Consider the following 15960-nt stretch of genomic DNA (forward strand, 5'->3'; position numbering starts at 1 on the left):
AACAGTACTCAGACCAAAAATGTTTGGTGCTATTGCTTTGGCCCTGGGCCTACTTACACATGCAATGCATCATATCATCGGACCATAAAGGTAGTTCCAATTTTAGCACTCCACAAAGCACTGGTGTTAGATTTTGTATGGAATGTTGTTTCACTAAAATCTGGAGCAAGGTGCATATATCACTTGCCACCCAAGTGGACACCTCTGTTGGGAGAGCATGAGGCTTTTAATCTCAGGGTTGTGGGTTCGAGCCCCCTGTTTAGCAAAAGATTCCTGAATTACAAGGGGTTGGACTAGATGACCCTTTTCCAACTCTGCAATTATATGATACCCAAATCCACAAGCTAGCTAAACAGCACTGCAGTTTTAAACGTAAGGAATAAGTTATTTTGTTAGATGAATTAGTACAAATGAAAGAGAAGCAAATCCCAGTCTCCCAGTCTTGCAATATGTTAGTGACACAGAGTATGTGAAGCAAGCCTATGATGTAAGCACTCACCATAAATGCGTGCTCAGTACTTTAGCAGCAGAAACCATCCAATTTAACACCTAACAGCATCTCTCCAGATTATATCTTGATGGAATATTCATAATTAACTACTAGGTAGATAAGTGGGACGAAAAGGAAGCAAGTCCTTCCTTTGGCACAAAGGAACCTTTGGATCCAACCCAGAGGTGATGATGATGATTCCCAAGGCTATCCTGAGACATTTAATATTCCTCTGATACTTTACTTGAGATTTCCAACATCTATTAAAAAGAACAACTTATGTCAATTGATTCGTGAACTCACCTTCTCTTCTACCATGAACAATTCTGACATCTTGTATCCATTTGAGGATTAGCACACTTGGAGCCAGATCCAAAGATCCCCTTGAATTTTCCACTAGACTTCTTTTTCCTTACTGGAGTTCCTAGTATAGTGCCAGAGACCATTCCCAAAGGCCATTCATGTTTCAGGAGAGATCTGTTGGTTGGCATAGCACTCAAAGAGAGGTTTCAGGCATCCCATTGCATTGTCCCTTATGACCCCTTGAATCTAGACCCAAATAATATAATTCAGTGAGTTTTTCCTTTGTTAAAAGCCCCTTAAAATTGAATTCTATTGGTTTATTTATTTTCAAATGGGAAACAATTTAAACAGAAAAGCTTTCCTTTCTGTTAAGCATAAAAACTCTGTATTGTAGTCCTACCAAGACACAACCTCCGAACTGAACTGAGCATTCGTATGGAGATCCAGAGGACAAAGGAGATGTACTGCATTGTAATTGCTGCTCTGAGATAAAAAGTAAAAATTAGCTCTATGCGGCTGGATTGTTCTGATCTCATTTTCTGAATATTTTTGTACTCATTACAGATAGAAATATTTGGAATTGTTACTGACAAACTTCTCACCAGTTCATTTTTAAATGCTTTTAAACAGACACACACACACACACACACACACACACACACACACATCCTGCCTGCCTCTATGACTAGCACCTTGGCATTCAAACAAGTACTGTGGTGAAAAAGAGAGGTGGAGGGAATAAAACCTGTATAAATGACAGAGTGTTCAACCATGAACACATTGTCTTTTATGAATATTATAATCACAGAATCAATAAGCCTACAAAGAAAAAACAGGACACAAAACGTGTTTTGTCATTTCTGACGAAGTTATAAAAACAACAGACATTCAATATGCCAAGTGTTCTTCAATCCTTCATAATCATAGCCTTATTGAAGTGAGGACAAAAAGGGTCTAATTGCATAGGAGCAATCTCAACGTAATAGGTTATACACCCAGGCACTGCTGCACAATACAACAAAAACAACGTTCCCTGTGTATAGCAGAATGTCATCTCTCATTTTCAGGCAATTACCTTCTTTCTTGTCAACAGTTTTAATAACCTCCATCATCTCTAAAAGACTTTTGCTTCAGTTAAATAATTTTCAGCTTTTTAATATGCAAATGTGCTTGTTCATATGCATGGGTGAAGTGGTGCTGCTACTTGAAATGTGTCAGTACATTGTGGAGCACCTGCACCTCGGGGAAGCTTGATTTAATTGACACCTAATACTATTCATTATTCCACTTAGTGAGCAACTCCTATTAGTCACCTGTAGGTTTTCCTATAAGCAGCGCTTTGGCCACCAATAAAAATATGAATATTGCTATAAATAGAATGGCCATATATAGTACAGAAGGATTCACTACTGGTGTATCTCTCTAGGAATATTGCTCTCAAAAATGTTATTCTGTCCTGCTCTCCTCTTCTCTTCCCACTACTTATTTTCTTGGATATGGACTCTAAAGTACATGGCAAACCTATATGACAATTGCAGATTAGCATTTCAATACAAAGAGAATTGACTTTAGCTACAGAGTCTGTGAAAGAAGCAACAAGGAACCAAGGCAGTAAGATAGATGGGTGTTACTTGGTGCAGATGGGGTTAGGGTTCACATTCTCATAATCGTAACAAATGAGCAAATTCTCCATTCTCAGTGCATATTCTGACTATTCAGATTCCACTTAAACCAGACATGAAGCCAGGAATTATGTGAGTTATCAGTCTTGCTTTGATTCAATAGTGAAACAGACCTGCACTTAAGAACACTGAAAATGGGATTTTAAAAAAAAATTACATCCAGGAATACAATTAAAATATATTTATGCAAAAGAAACAAGTTGAAATCCCATTGTTATGTAACACTATGTGAACTCTGCTTCATTAAATCAGGCTGCTTTTGCTTCTATATATTGCATGGTCTGTAACCTTATTGTTCAGGCCACATTTCTTTCCAACATTAATGCACCTGTTAGTCCCAAAAGGCTTAAACTACAGATGTTTAACATCCTGCTTATGTGCAGATCATCTGGAATATGAAGTGAGAAATCCATACCGCTTATTGGTATATTTTATGAGTGTAACGTACTTCATAGTCAGTGAAACTTGATTAGTGATAGATTAGACAATGAAACATAACATACTGAAAAATGGGGAGAAAACTATGTGTGTTTTTCACAAATTATCAGGACAATGCCATTATTTGTGTTCTTTAGGTTGAAATGTATGAAATGTGAATTATATTTTTCTACATCTAAACGCTGTTCTTTAATAGAAAAGTACTGTGAAAATAGTGGCTCCCTTAAGGGCTTTCCGGCAGTGAATTAAAAGTGATGATAAATTAAGTTAAAATCTCAGCTCTCCAAAGACAACAAAGAACATAGGCAGAAAAAAGACTTACTAATCCTAAAATCCAAATATTTCTCAAGTAAGTGGTGTGAGAGCGCTGGTCAAGTAAGACCTTTGTTGGTATCCCCAAAAATGTAATCTCCAAGCTGAAGAATAGCAGCTTGCAGAACAGCTGGTGAATAGGATTAATGTCAGAAGAAAGAAATAAAACTCAACATATGTCCAAGCCTGCGGTGCTGGGACTGAGCATGATTGTACCCCGACGGATACCATGTGTACAGCTGGAAAGTGCCACTGTGCCATGCTTCCATACCCCACAAGGTCATTTCTAAGTACAGCTAATAACCAAAGAGCAAATTAAAGTTTTCCTAAAGAACTCTGTGACTGATTAAGGAAGGAACAAGCAACTCCCATTATTGCAAATACTACAGCATGGCTTTCATCCACTGCAGATACTTGGGTACAATGCCCCATCAAACAAAAAGCAACAGCAAATTAGTATTAATAAAGCTAACAAATTGCATTAAGACAACTGCAATTTTTAATTGTTTAAACATGCTATTCATGCCACATGCTAATTCAGGGCCTATTTATGTAAGACCCAGACGTCCTGTGCTGGCTTCCCAGTTTAAAAAACAATCAGAGTCCATAAATATGTCACTGATAACCAGTGATTTAAAAAAAAATAGGTTTAGGGGTACTCTCATTTTGACTCAAGAAAATCACAATTTTATAGTTCAAATCGCGGAAAGGAAATACAGTAAATGGACAAAAGTACAAAGATTCACAAAATGTTTAGGGGTATGTGTACCCCTGCGTACCCCCAGAAAAAAGCACTGCTGATAACTATGACTATGCAAGACAAATGATTTTTTCACTGAAGCGTAATTTAACTTTTTTGTAATCTATACCATTTTAAAATAAGCCTTTCATTTCTTTAAACAATAAGCAAGAAGAGCAGTACCTGACCTGCAACATATTTATCTGATACAAATGAGAAGGCCAGAAATGTAACACAAAAACCTATTTATTTAATATTCAAAGGGAAAATATTATTTAGCAGCAGCCTACCTTTATTGGATGAATAGTATAATAAAATAGAAACCTGGCTCCCAACCTTCATGAGCTTGAAGACAACAAGGTTTTTAAAAATACAAGGTAAGACACTAAGTAAACAATCCTATGCATGATGTTTATTAAGTAGTAACTCTCTCTTAGTTCAATAAGACTTACTCTTTGGTATGTGTGTATTCAGAAATGCAGCCTGCTATAATTTTGCACAATGAAATGTCTGGCAAAAGCACTGAGCAATGTTTGCCATGAAGTTCAGAATCATAAACCAATGATCAAACTCTGGGTCATGTTTGAAGAGGTGGTCTCTTCAGTTCATAAAATGGGGTGTGTGTGTGAATTTTGATCAGTTATATGGATGGTCCATAAAAGTCATAATCAAAGCACTGTCTGCAACCTTTTTTTTTCTTTTTTTTCTTTTTCTTTTTTTGGCAGTTCATCAAGGACCCTGCAGTGAACTGTGACCCAACACATTTTGACCATGTGGAAAAGATATACCTTTGGAAGGATGCAAGCGTGTATTGGTATCTCCAGATTAAATACCCAACAGAGCATCCATCTGTCACCATTAATTCAAAGTAGCAACAGGCACACGGAAGTGACATTTTAGTTATTCAGATTTTAAAAGGTTCATAAAGTGCAACATGATTAGACGGGGCTTTCAAGGTGTGACCAGTTTCAGTCTTCAAAGCGAAAGAAGAAGTAGTTGGGTGAGAAGCAGCAGCAGCAAACAAATATAGAAAGTAAAGAGATGTCTTTGTCCTTTCTGTATCAGGTCTGTTCTATATTTCTATCCTGCTTATGTCATGAATATAGCATGAGTATAGTATCAAACATATAGATAATCCTGATTAATTTGTAAACAATCAAGCTAAGGTTGCAGTCCTATACCCAAATCCAGAAGTAAACTCTACTGAATTCAATATGGTCTACTTCTGTGGAAAATAAATTATTAAGCAGAATTCACTATAATGTGTCAGAACTGGGTTGTTGTTGTTGTTTACATCACCATTTCAGAGATAACAGCCTGATCTAACTGTTTGGAGAGAGAGGGGGTGCTATATTTGGGACAGAAGCAGCCCCAAAAATACAAAGTTCAGATGCTTAATTTTGTTACAAAAGTTCATCCCATGTTTTAACAGAAAACTGACTTTAGCCCTTTGAATATATTTTAGTAACCCTATTTAGATTTGCAGTAACAAAAGTTACTGTGCATTTTTATCCTACTCTGTCCTTCATGATCATCTGGAAATATCACTTTGTCTAATGTGTGATTGCCATCAGTGATTGCTGGATGCCCCCCAAAGTAATCCACTTATATTGATATGTAAAACAGTAAGAATGAAATGTTATATCGAGTCTATATTGTGCATTTGCCTATTCTCTCCAAATACATCATACTTTCCAGAATTCTCTTTCTGCAAAATTGTTGTCCTTCTAGAACACAATCCAAACAAATTTAAGCATATTTTACATCCCACTAGTTTCAATGGGATGTATCAAAAAGTCCTTACTCTGTTTAAAATTGGCTGGATTAAGTTCTATTTTCTAAACTGCCCTGTGATCCTATGAGATGAAGTGAGGTATAAAAAGCATGCTAAATAAATATGCAAATAGACCAAGACTAAACCAGCTACGCATATAATATACTAGGTTACAGCAAGCCCCTTTCCAAGGTGTTTCTTCTTCTATGAACAGGGCTGTGAAATCACAAAACAATCATTAACTATCTACTGGAACTTTCTACTGTTTTCTGTAAGAGCAATTCTGCGTTCTCTGATCCAGCACATCACAGAAGTTAATATGGGATGTCAATATGTTTTTCCTATTTAGCATTTTGTTCTCCCCCCCCCCCCCCAGAATATTTAGCTGTTTAAACAGGATTTGGATGCAGAGCTAACAATATTATACAAGGTTTTATTTCTCAATGGAGAAAGTAGAAAGAATGTGGCATGACATTAATATCCATTTAATTGTTTGAAGGATTTTTAAGATATTAGTTAAGGATTTCATAATTTCAATTTCTCCTTTTTCATTTAATAGTAGACATTCATTAAGAACCACACACTGTAATAAATTATAATAATTTCAAGCAAGAATTAAATTACTAGGTAGCTACAGAAAGAGCCATTTTTCCTTAGGTAACCTGTAATCTAACTGTCAAATTTAAAATCTTTTCCCAATCAACTCTTCACAACATTCACATTTATTCATCTATGTTAAATTAATAAAAGGTGTGAATAATACTGACAAAATTGATCATTATTGTTCATGCAGATTAAGGAAAATTATAAGGTAATCTAAGATGTAAAAGGAATAGAGGAAATCTATTAACGATCTTATAAATAAATTATTTCTGTTTCTTTTTTAAAAAAACTAAAGAAAAACTTCAACAAGACTTATTTAAATTGGCCATGGAAGCTATTTCACAAGTTGTACATTTTAAACCATTAAACACTTCGTTGGCCTTTTCTTTACAAAGGATGTAAAATAGAATGGTATTGTAACGGGGTGATTTTTTTAAGGACGATATAACAATAATGGAGTTTTGACAAGCTGTAAAGATATCATGCTGAAATAATGCTAAAGATTGGCAAGCATGATACTCTGTTCGAACTCCCATAGGTCTTATACACTGGGATGTTACTGACTATCTCTTGGAGAAAACTCTTCTTCTCTCATACATCTTCTTAGGAATACAGCTCTATTATCAATATATTTTAGTAAAAAAAATATTGAGACGATTCCCCATCTTCTCATATGGGGCCCTTGTGGTGTCTTTCCAATATATATTTATCAAGTAAACTGACAAGACTTTCCAATAAAAAGCTGCCAATTGTATTCCAGCCCCTCTTTTTATAATTATATGCAAAAGTCAGTGCACTTCTTGATACAAGCTATCTTGTTCTCTGCCTTATTTGCTATAATCTAACCTTGATGCCCTTCCTCCCCCTTTCAGCTGAGATCCCTGTAGATAAAAGTAAAGCATGTCAACATCTGTTTTCATTCACACCAATTTTAATTTACAAAAGAGAGAGATTTGCTATTTTCAGAATACACTCTAAAGCACAGATTTAAGGACATTAATGCGACTGCAATTCCAGTGCATCAGGTTTCCATGCATACTACAGATACATTCTGGAGGGGGTTGCATGAGGAGGTGCTGTGGAGTTGCATATACTTTAAATATCACCAAGTTATTTAAAGTTATTTTTGCCTCACCACAGTCCTATTCTGTGATAATGTGAAAAACTTTTAAGTCGTTTAATAAGTTACAGAAGATGTTAGTAGTATAACAGTTCTGGTCCTCAGATAAATTGACATTTATATTTCAACAGCACAGAGAAGGCACAATTCTAGCAATCCCCTGCTACTATACAACAGCACTTCTCCTTCCCCTTAGATTTCAATTCAAATGCTCCAGAATGCAGAAGGACTTGTGTTTTAGTCCAAAGGCATTTCAAACAGACCTCTAAAATAAAAATCGTAAAACAGACCCATAATATGGCCCATTAAGAACATGCAAACCACTGGGGTGGCCCACAACACAACCAAAGTTTTTTTTAAAAAAACACAAAACACTGTATTACTTCCAATATGTAATGTGTACTGCAGAAACACACAGAATATTGAAGGGTAAAATACTTTAAAGTGCTCACCTTGAACCTAACAATACTTTCTTTGAAGCCACTGGTAAAATCCTCCTGACTGCCATGGAAGCCAAGTTTGGTCACCACTGATTGCCTTTCTCAAATTCCTCCATCTTCCCCCCCCCCCCCAGTTAATATGCTGGTAGTTATACTAATGACTGCCATTGCCCTGCAAACATCTGAGTAACCTCCACGTATTTACAGGCCATATTCATTGTGGATATCAAACAGCTTTCTTCTCTTGCCACAAAGTTGTAGAAGCAGAAGCGGGGGGGGGGGGTCCTTGCTCCAATGTTTACATCTCTATTTGGAAAGCATCACAACAGTCTAGTCCCCTAACTGAAAATAAAACTTCTCGGTCTCCTTGGAGCTCTTTAAGACATATAGCCTGAAGAGAAACTTGAAGGGGGGGCGAACAATACATAAGTTGTGTTGTAATCACATCGAGCAGCTGAGCCCAAGGAAGGCAGGCAATGGAATGCCATACAGTAATCAGCACTGTTGACTAATCAGAATTTGAGACACTAGAAGGTAATAAGGGTATTATAAAGAATGGCTTATTGAGGGAGCAGCTGTTTACGGTTAGTTCACTGTTTAAATGAGTTTGTCTAGATTGCTGTGGCACGTTTTTGGTGTGCGCGCACACACGCACACAAAACTTTGCTCCTTCATAAATGATCATTAGACCAGGAAAAATCACAGAGTTATTGGCAAGAATTCAGATCGAGATAGTCCCTTAGAAGTAATTACTTGGGTTTAGGAGATTTCTAAAGACTGACAAACTCAGTGCCTTTGGCAGCTTCTATTAAAAAAAAAAAAATCTCCACTGATTTTGTTGCCATGGGCACAAGAGCTGAGGTAGCAAAGAAGGGTAGCAGTAGCAGGCAAGGAGTAGGGGGGTGGGAATGGCGAGGGAGGAAAGAATGCCATAAAAGAACAGCTACCAGTATTTACAAAAAGATATGTAGTGTAGACCACTTGTCCAATCAGCATAATAAATGAAATTATAAAACATGTACCCTTTTAATATCCCTGAATGCAAACATACTTTTTTTTAAAAAAAACAAAACACCAACACTGCTGCAAACTCAGCAAGGAAAATTAGTAAATGTATGTTAAAACAGAAAATATGAAAGCTTTTTTTTTTTTAAGAAGAAGAAGAAGAAGCACACACATTGAAAAGAGACAACTCACCATAACTCAGACAAAAACCATCTTGTTCAAATCTATTTGTCATACAGTTGTTCAACTGTTTGGGGTTTTTTTGGGATTTTTTTTTTAATTCTCCTTCAGGAAACCAAATTCTGGTTTGGCATCCAAAAACATCTACGAAGTCCTCAAAGCATGAAGGAAGCCAAATAATACTAATGGAAATTTATCATAATGCATTATTTAAACATATTCTACTTTGGGCAACAGCCGGCTTGGTAATGTTTAAAAGCAGTCAGCAAGCAGTGGAAACTCTGATACCTTTTGTAACAGTTCACATGTCAAACTGGCAAAGTGCCCACAGCGTACAGCAGGAAAAAAAAAATCTATTTAATGTCTGCCCCACAAGGCGACATGAGGTTTGATTGGCAGAAAGCAGAGAGTGGCTTTTGATCATGTGTCCTAACAAGCAGTTCCAACTCCTGTCTCTTCGGCTGAACAGCTCTACATTGCCTATTCAAACAGAAGTGACAGGCCACTGCACTACTCCTTGGCTCTACTCTTGCACAGTGGGAACTATGCTGGAGACAGAGCCACTGATTAAATAGAGCACTTTTTTCCCAAGACAAGCAGGTTGTCTGAATCAAAGTTGGGCAGAATCAATTCAACATTATTAAAAGAGGATATAAAACTGGAGCTGAGTGATGTTAGGCCAGTTTGTACAACCTCAGGGATTCACAGAATGATGAGCAGGATAAGGAATGGTAAGACCTACAAAGCTAGGTTAAGAATTAGCTGCTACACCTTGGCCATTTTCCCATTGCTTCAGGTTCCCCTTTTTTCAGTCATTTCTTCATAGGTTTCTTTTAAAAATACACATACATATATACATATACATACCATGACAGAATTTGCAATCTTAGTAGAATTCAGACATCTCTTTTTAGCATAACTGTACTGTTGTGGGCCCTTGTTATTTCCTTTCCCTTTCCAGTTCTGTCCCTTTCTAGTTAAATACAGCAACTAGAATTTTTTTTGGGGGGGGGGGAATGTTCCAGCATGCCTATTTAGATTTATTTATTTTTTTAAAAAAAAGGGCATGCCCACCAAATAATGAAATGCTTAAGCATAGAATCATATAATTGCACAGTTGGAAGGGATCCCAGGGGTCATCTAGTCCAACCCCCTGCAATGCAAGAATCTCAACTAAAGTAGCCATGACAGATGGCCATCCAACCTCTGCTTAAAAACCTCCAACGAAGGAGAGTCCACCACATCTTGTGGGAGTCAAGAAGCTCTTATGGTGAGAAAATTCTTTTGATATTTAGCTGGAATCTCCTTTCTTGTCACCTGAAGCCATTCATTTGGGTCCTAGCCTCCAGAACAGGAGAAAACAAACTTGTTCCATCCTCCATGTTACAGCTCTTTAGATATTTGAAGATGGGAGCATATTTCCTCTCACTCTCCTCTTCAGCAGGTTAAACATACTCAATTCCCTCAACCGTTCCTCATAAGACTTTGTTTCCAGACGCTTGATCATCATGGTTTCCCTCCTCTGAACACATTCTAGCTTGTCACTATCCTCCTTAAACGAAGGTTACCAGATGTCCCCATTTCTGGGGGACAGTCCCCAGATTTACAAATCAGTCCCCTGACAAAATCCATCTATTTAGTAGGAAGTTGAAAAGTGTCCCCGGATTCATTGAAAAAAATCTGGTAACCTTACCTTAAACTGTGGTGCTCAGAACTGGACACAGTATTCCAGGTGCGGTCTGACTAGGGCAGTATAGATTGGGACTACTATTTCCCTTGATAAGGACACTATACTTCTGTTGATGCAGCTTACAAAAGGATTAGGGTTTTTTTTTGCTGCTGCATCATACTGTAGATTCATTTTAAGCTTAAGGTCTACTAATACACCTGGATCATTTTCACATGTACTACTGGCAATCCAGTGTCCCCCATCTGTGCAGCTGGCTCTTCCTGCCTATGTGTAGAACCTTCATTTGTCCCTATTGAAATTCATTTTGTTAGTTTTGGCCCAGTTCTCTAATCTGTTCAGGTATATCTTGAATCCCAGTTCTGCTTCCTGCAGCATTGGCTACCCTTCCCAATTTGGTGTAATCTGCAAATTTGATTAGCATCCCCTCCTGGCATTGATATCAAGCTCATTGGTCGGTAGTTACTGGGGTCTTCTTTTTTCCTCCTTCTGAAGTTGGGGACAACATTTGCCCGCCTCCAGTATGCAAGGACCTCACTGTTCTCCAGGAATTGTCAAAGATTATAGACAAAGTCACTGAATTACATAATGCCTTTGGGTGCAGCTCCTCAGGCCCTTGTAACTGCTTTATTATGAAGCATTTATGTGATTCTCATTTGATAGTGGCCATTAACTAATTTACCATTTTTCAACAGCATGCCAATAGTAAACTGTGGTTTGCTGGCGATACATCAAATAAAACCATCCATTGGATATCCACCAGTTTTAGTGTTATGAGAGCAGGGAGAAAAAACTTTCCTCGTCCACTTTCTCCATGCCATGTATAATTTTGTAAACTTCTATCATGTCACATCGAACTCAGCCTTTCTCTAAACTGAAAAGTCCCAAATGCTGCAACTTTTCCTCATAGGGAATTGCTCCATCCCCTTGATCATTTTGGCTGCCCTTTTCTGGACCTTTTCCAAACTCTACAAGGACTTTTTTGAGGTGAGACAACCAGAACTACAGACAGTAGATAGGTAGCCGTGTTGGTCTGCCATAGTCAAAATAAAAAAATTCCTTCCAGTAGCACCTTAAAGACCAACTAAGTTAGTTCTTGGTATGAGCTTTTGTGTGCATGCACACTTCTTCAGATACACAGAACTACAGACAGTATTCCAAATATGATTGCACTATAACTTTGCATGACAACATTATGATATTGACACTTTTATTTTCAATTCCTTTCCTACTGATTCCTAGCATAGAATTTGCCTTTTTCAAAGATGCTACACAATGGGTCGACGCCTTCATTGAGCTACCCACTACAATCCCAAGCTCTCATCAGATATGGGGGCAAGAGATCAATGTCTGTATAGATGTGTTGCGTTAATACTATAGAATGCTACAGAATAAAATACCTTTTATCATATTGCTTCATTAAATGTTTAAAACCTTCAGATTAAGGCATCACTAAAGAGATAGATTTAATTACAACTTGTCATGTATCTCCAAGCTGATGACAAACAGGGCTGATCCACTCAAAAGGCAGGCTGTGGCAGCAGTGGCGTAGCGTGGGTTGTCAGCACCTGGGGCAAGGCAAGTAATTTGCGCCCCCTAACCCGTGGATTTGCGCCCCCTAACCCTAACCCCCAGATGTTGCGCCCGGTGCGGCCGGCCCCCCTGCACCCCCCACGCTACGCCACTGTGTGGCAGCTGTCTCAAGCCGTGGAAGACCATGAGGTGGTGCGGTTTCTGGCAAGATCTCGTCAGATCACACCAAAATTTCGTGAGATGTCATGCACTACAAGAGATCTCACAAAATCTTGCCCAAACCCACTGTTGTTGCTTCGCCGGTACCACCACACAATACAGGTAGGGGAGGCTTTGGCACGGTGGCAAAGCAGTAAAATGAGATGTGCCACCCCTAGTGGCTAATCTTGTTGACTCTTCATGATCTGCTTTAGAACTCTGATTCTTACCCAGGATCCATTGCTATAGCTTCAAGGCAGTCTCCCATCCAGGTACTTGCTAGACCTTCTGTGCCTAGCAAGCACCAAGATTAGCAACCAGTTTAATGAGAAATGCAGCTATTAAGCAACCAGCTAACACACTAAAATATCACCTATCCCAAGTCTCAAAAATCCAGAGTAGAATAATCTTTCATTGGAACCAGCTAAATAGTGCCAAAGCAGCAAGCAAGCTTTCAAGTTCAACAGAATGCTTCTTCAGGCTGAATGTTATACAAAAGAGAGAGAAAATGAGTGAGCAAAGTAGTAAATTGCTGGATATGGTGAAAAGCCCTAGTCTGCAGCTTGTAAGAGTCTTTAAATGGAATGGAGGAGGTGTTATGCAGACTTAATTAAGTTAGATTATGCCTAGTGCAAAAAGATCTCAGGTTGCAGCATGGTATGCTGAGGCAAAGAAGCCATGGCTACTTAAAAGGGACCAATGTGCTGCAATTAACACTAGAGGCAAATCCAAGTAACAGCTAGCATTTGTAGTTTCAAAGGGGGAAATTAGCTATTGCTCCTCAACCCCAGCATGCCACACTGTAACCAGAGATCATTTTTGCATATTCTAATAAGTATATGCTACTGTTGCTATTTGGATTTTATTTTATCATTCATGGCTGACTGCAAATTTGTCAGTGTATAAGCAGAAAGAAGGAGCTTGCTTCCAGTTTTCAGAGCGCACACATAGGTGCTTATGGGATACTGAGTAAGAGTTCTGACCATGGCACAAGGACACAGCTGGTGCCCTTTCACTGGACCTTATCTCCAAAGAAGTAGCAGCTGCAGCATTTGTCTCCTGTTACACAAGGGCAGATCTCTAATCCTAACTACAACAGGATTCAAGGGCAACATATTCCAGAACTCCTCTGAAGACGAGATCCAGCATCCAACCTTGTACTCCAAGGTCAGTGATTTTTGAGACTGCAGGCAGGAAGTACCAACAATCCAAGAACCCTCATTGCCTGCAATGGAAGACAACACACTTGGGTTTGGAACTTGTAAGTGTATCCATTTAACAATTGATATCAGAGAGAGAGTGGATATTAGTACGGTGGTACCTTGGGTTACAGACACTTCAGGTTACAGACTCCACTAACACAGAAATAGTACATCGGGTTAAGAACTGTTCTTCAGGATGAGAACAGAAATTGTACGACGGCAGCACAGCAGCAGCGAGTGGCCGCATTAGCTAAAGTGGTACCTCAGGTTAAGAACAGTTTTGGACCTCCAGAACGAATTAAGTTCTTAACCCAAGGTACCACTGTACCAAGGACTCAGCTGTAAGCTAGACTTCCTGGAGTAAAGGCAGGCTAATAGTCAAGGCTAGTCTCTTTGGTTATTTTTTAGCAGTTAACATGACTGCCTTCCACTCATTCCATCAGATTCTCAGTGTACCTACATTCCTAGTACCATAGTATGCTTTTAAGCACTGCCTACTTTCTTTTCTGGGATGTGGGTGGTACTGTGGGTTAAACCACAGAGCCTAGGACTTGCCGATCAGAAGGTTGGCGGTTCGAATCCCCGTGACAGGGTGAGCTCCCACTGCTCGGTCCCAGCTCCTGCCAACCTAGCAGTTCAAAAGCACATCAAAGTGCAAGTAGATAAATAGGTACCGTTCCGCTGGGAAGGTAAACGGCTGCTCTGGTTCGCCAGCAGCGGCTTAGTCATGCTGGCCACATGACCCAGAAGCTGTACGCCGGCTCCTTCAGCCAATAAAGCGAGGTGAGTGCTGAAACCCCAGAATCAGCCACGACTGGACCTAATGGTCAGGGGTCCCTTTACCTTTTTACTTTCTTTTCTGCATCTTAAATAATTTGCAACATATAGCCTCCAAGCCCTCGTGTGCACATTTCCACAGGTACCTGGAACTCAAATAAACCTTCTCCACTGCTCATGCAAGATACATGTGTAGTTTTGCCACTCCCCACTACTGCTTCTCCATTCAGCCGTGCACTTGCACCAAAACAATCCCCTCTTGGGTTTTACGGCAATATTGTGTTTTTTGTGGCTCATAGGCGAGATGGTACATATTAAGCATGGAGGTAAAAAGACAAAAGACACCACTAATGAATGATGAATTCACCACTGAATTTGAATCCAGGAAAGTTTACACAATTAAAACAAGCTATATACTGAAAACAACCAGCAGATAAAAATAGAGCGGTTCAGAAGATTTTGAAATCTTGAGAAGGGACGTTTTCACTACAAAAGAAGAGGTTTAAAACAAAAAGCAAAAAACACACACAAAAAAACACAAAAAACACAAAAAAACCACCATGCTAAAAGCTAAATGAACAGCAGGACATTGCTCCAGACCTGATTCCCATTTGAGATTTCCAGCATAGTTCATCCTTGCTACCTCCTCCCTGGGCCAAGCGGCACTGGGTTAACTGGCTGGCATTCAGGATTTCTTAAAGCATCATAGGCCAAAGAGCCAAGTACCCAAAGTCTCACTGCTCTGAAGCTTCCACCTTGAGCCAGGCACAAAAGCAATTGCTTTAAGGATGATAACACCTCAAACACAAATACTCTCCTCATTCTTAGAAAAAACAAAACAAGGAAGTAAATATTTGTGCATACGATTACCACCATGAATTGGGATTCTCTGGCTCAGAACAGACAAATCATACTTGATCTAACTGTGAACAACGGAAGTGCTTCACAGACCCATGTACAGTGGTGCCTCGCAAGACGAAAAGAATCCCTTCTGTGATTCTCTTCGTCTAGCGGTTTTTTCGTCTTGCGAAGCAAGCCCATTGAAGGATCAGCGGATTAGCGGATTAGCGCTATTAGCGGTTTATCAGCTTATTGGATCAGCTGATAAGCGGCTTAGCGGCTTACAAAAAGGGGGGGAAAGGGGGAAAAACCGCAGGAATTCGCAAGACATTTTCGTCTTGCGAAGCAAGCCCATAGGAGATTCGTTTTGCGAAGCACCTCCAAAACAGAAAACTCTTTCGTCTAGCGAGTTTTCCGTCTTGCGAGGCATTCGTCTTGCGGGGCACCACTGTATTTCTCTTCCTCTATCCTTCGCTAGTACACAGCAGTCAAACTGACCTTCCTTTCTGTTTTGAAGTTTACTATGGTTAACATTACATCTGCACTGGTAGCTTCATCAACCATAGTCACTACTAAGCCGCATTTAACAACCTTGGCTAGAAACAGGTTTGCAACCTGCCATCTAGGTAAATTATGA

General features: G+C 39.1%; 1 protein-coding gene and 1 long non-coding RNA gene across 51 annotated transcripts in view; one reads left to right on the forward strand and one right to left on the reverse strand.

Moving 5' to 3' along the window:
- SOX6 (SRY-box transcription factor 6) overlaps window positions 1-15960 on the reverse strand; it is a 458084-nt gene that overhangs the window by 217981 nt on the left and 224143 nt on the right. The gene's annotated exons all lie outside the window — the stretch shown is intronic.
- On the forward strand, window positions 108-14361 carry LOC310695223. The gene is made up of 3 exons (XR_014519987.1): window positions 108-11784; window positions 11927-12316; window positions 12469-14361. It is a non-coding gene; the product is annotated as an uncharacterized lncRNA (long non-coding RNA).

Source organism: Podarcis liolepis, assembly GCF_965112155.1.
Source record: "Podarcis liolepis genome assembly, chromosome: 1".
Lineage (NCBI taxonomy): Eukaryota > Metazoa > Chordata > Lepidosauria > Squamata > Lacertidae > Podarcis > Podarcis liolepis.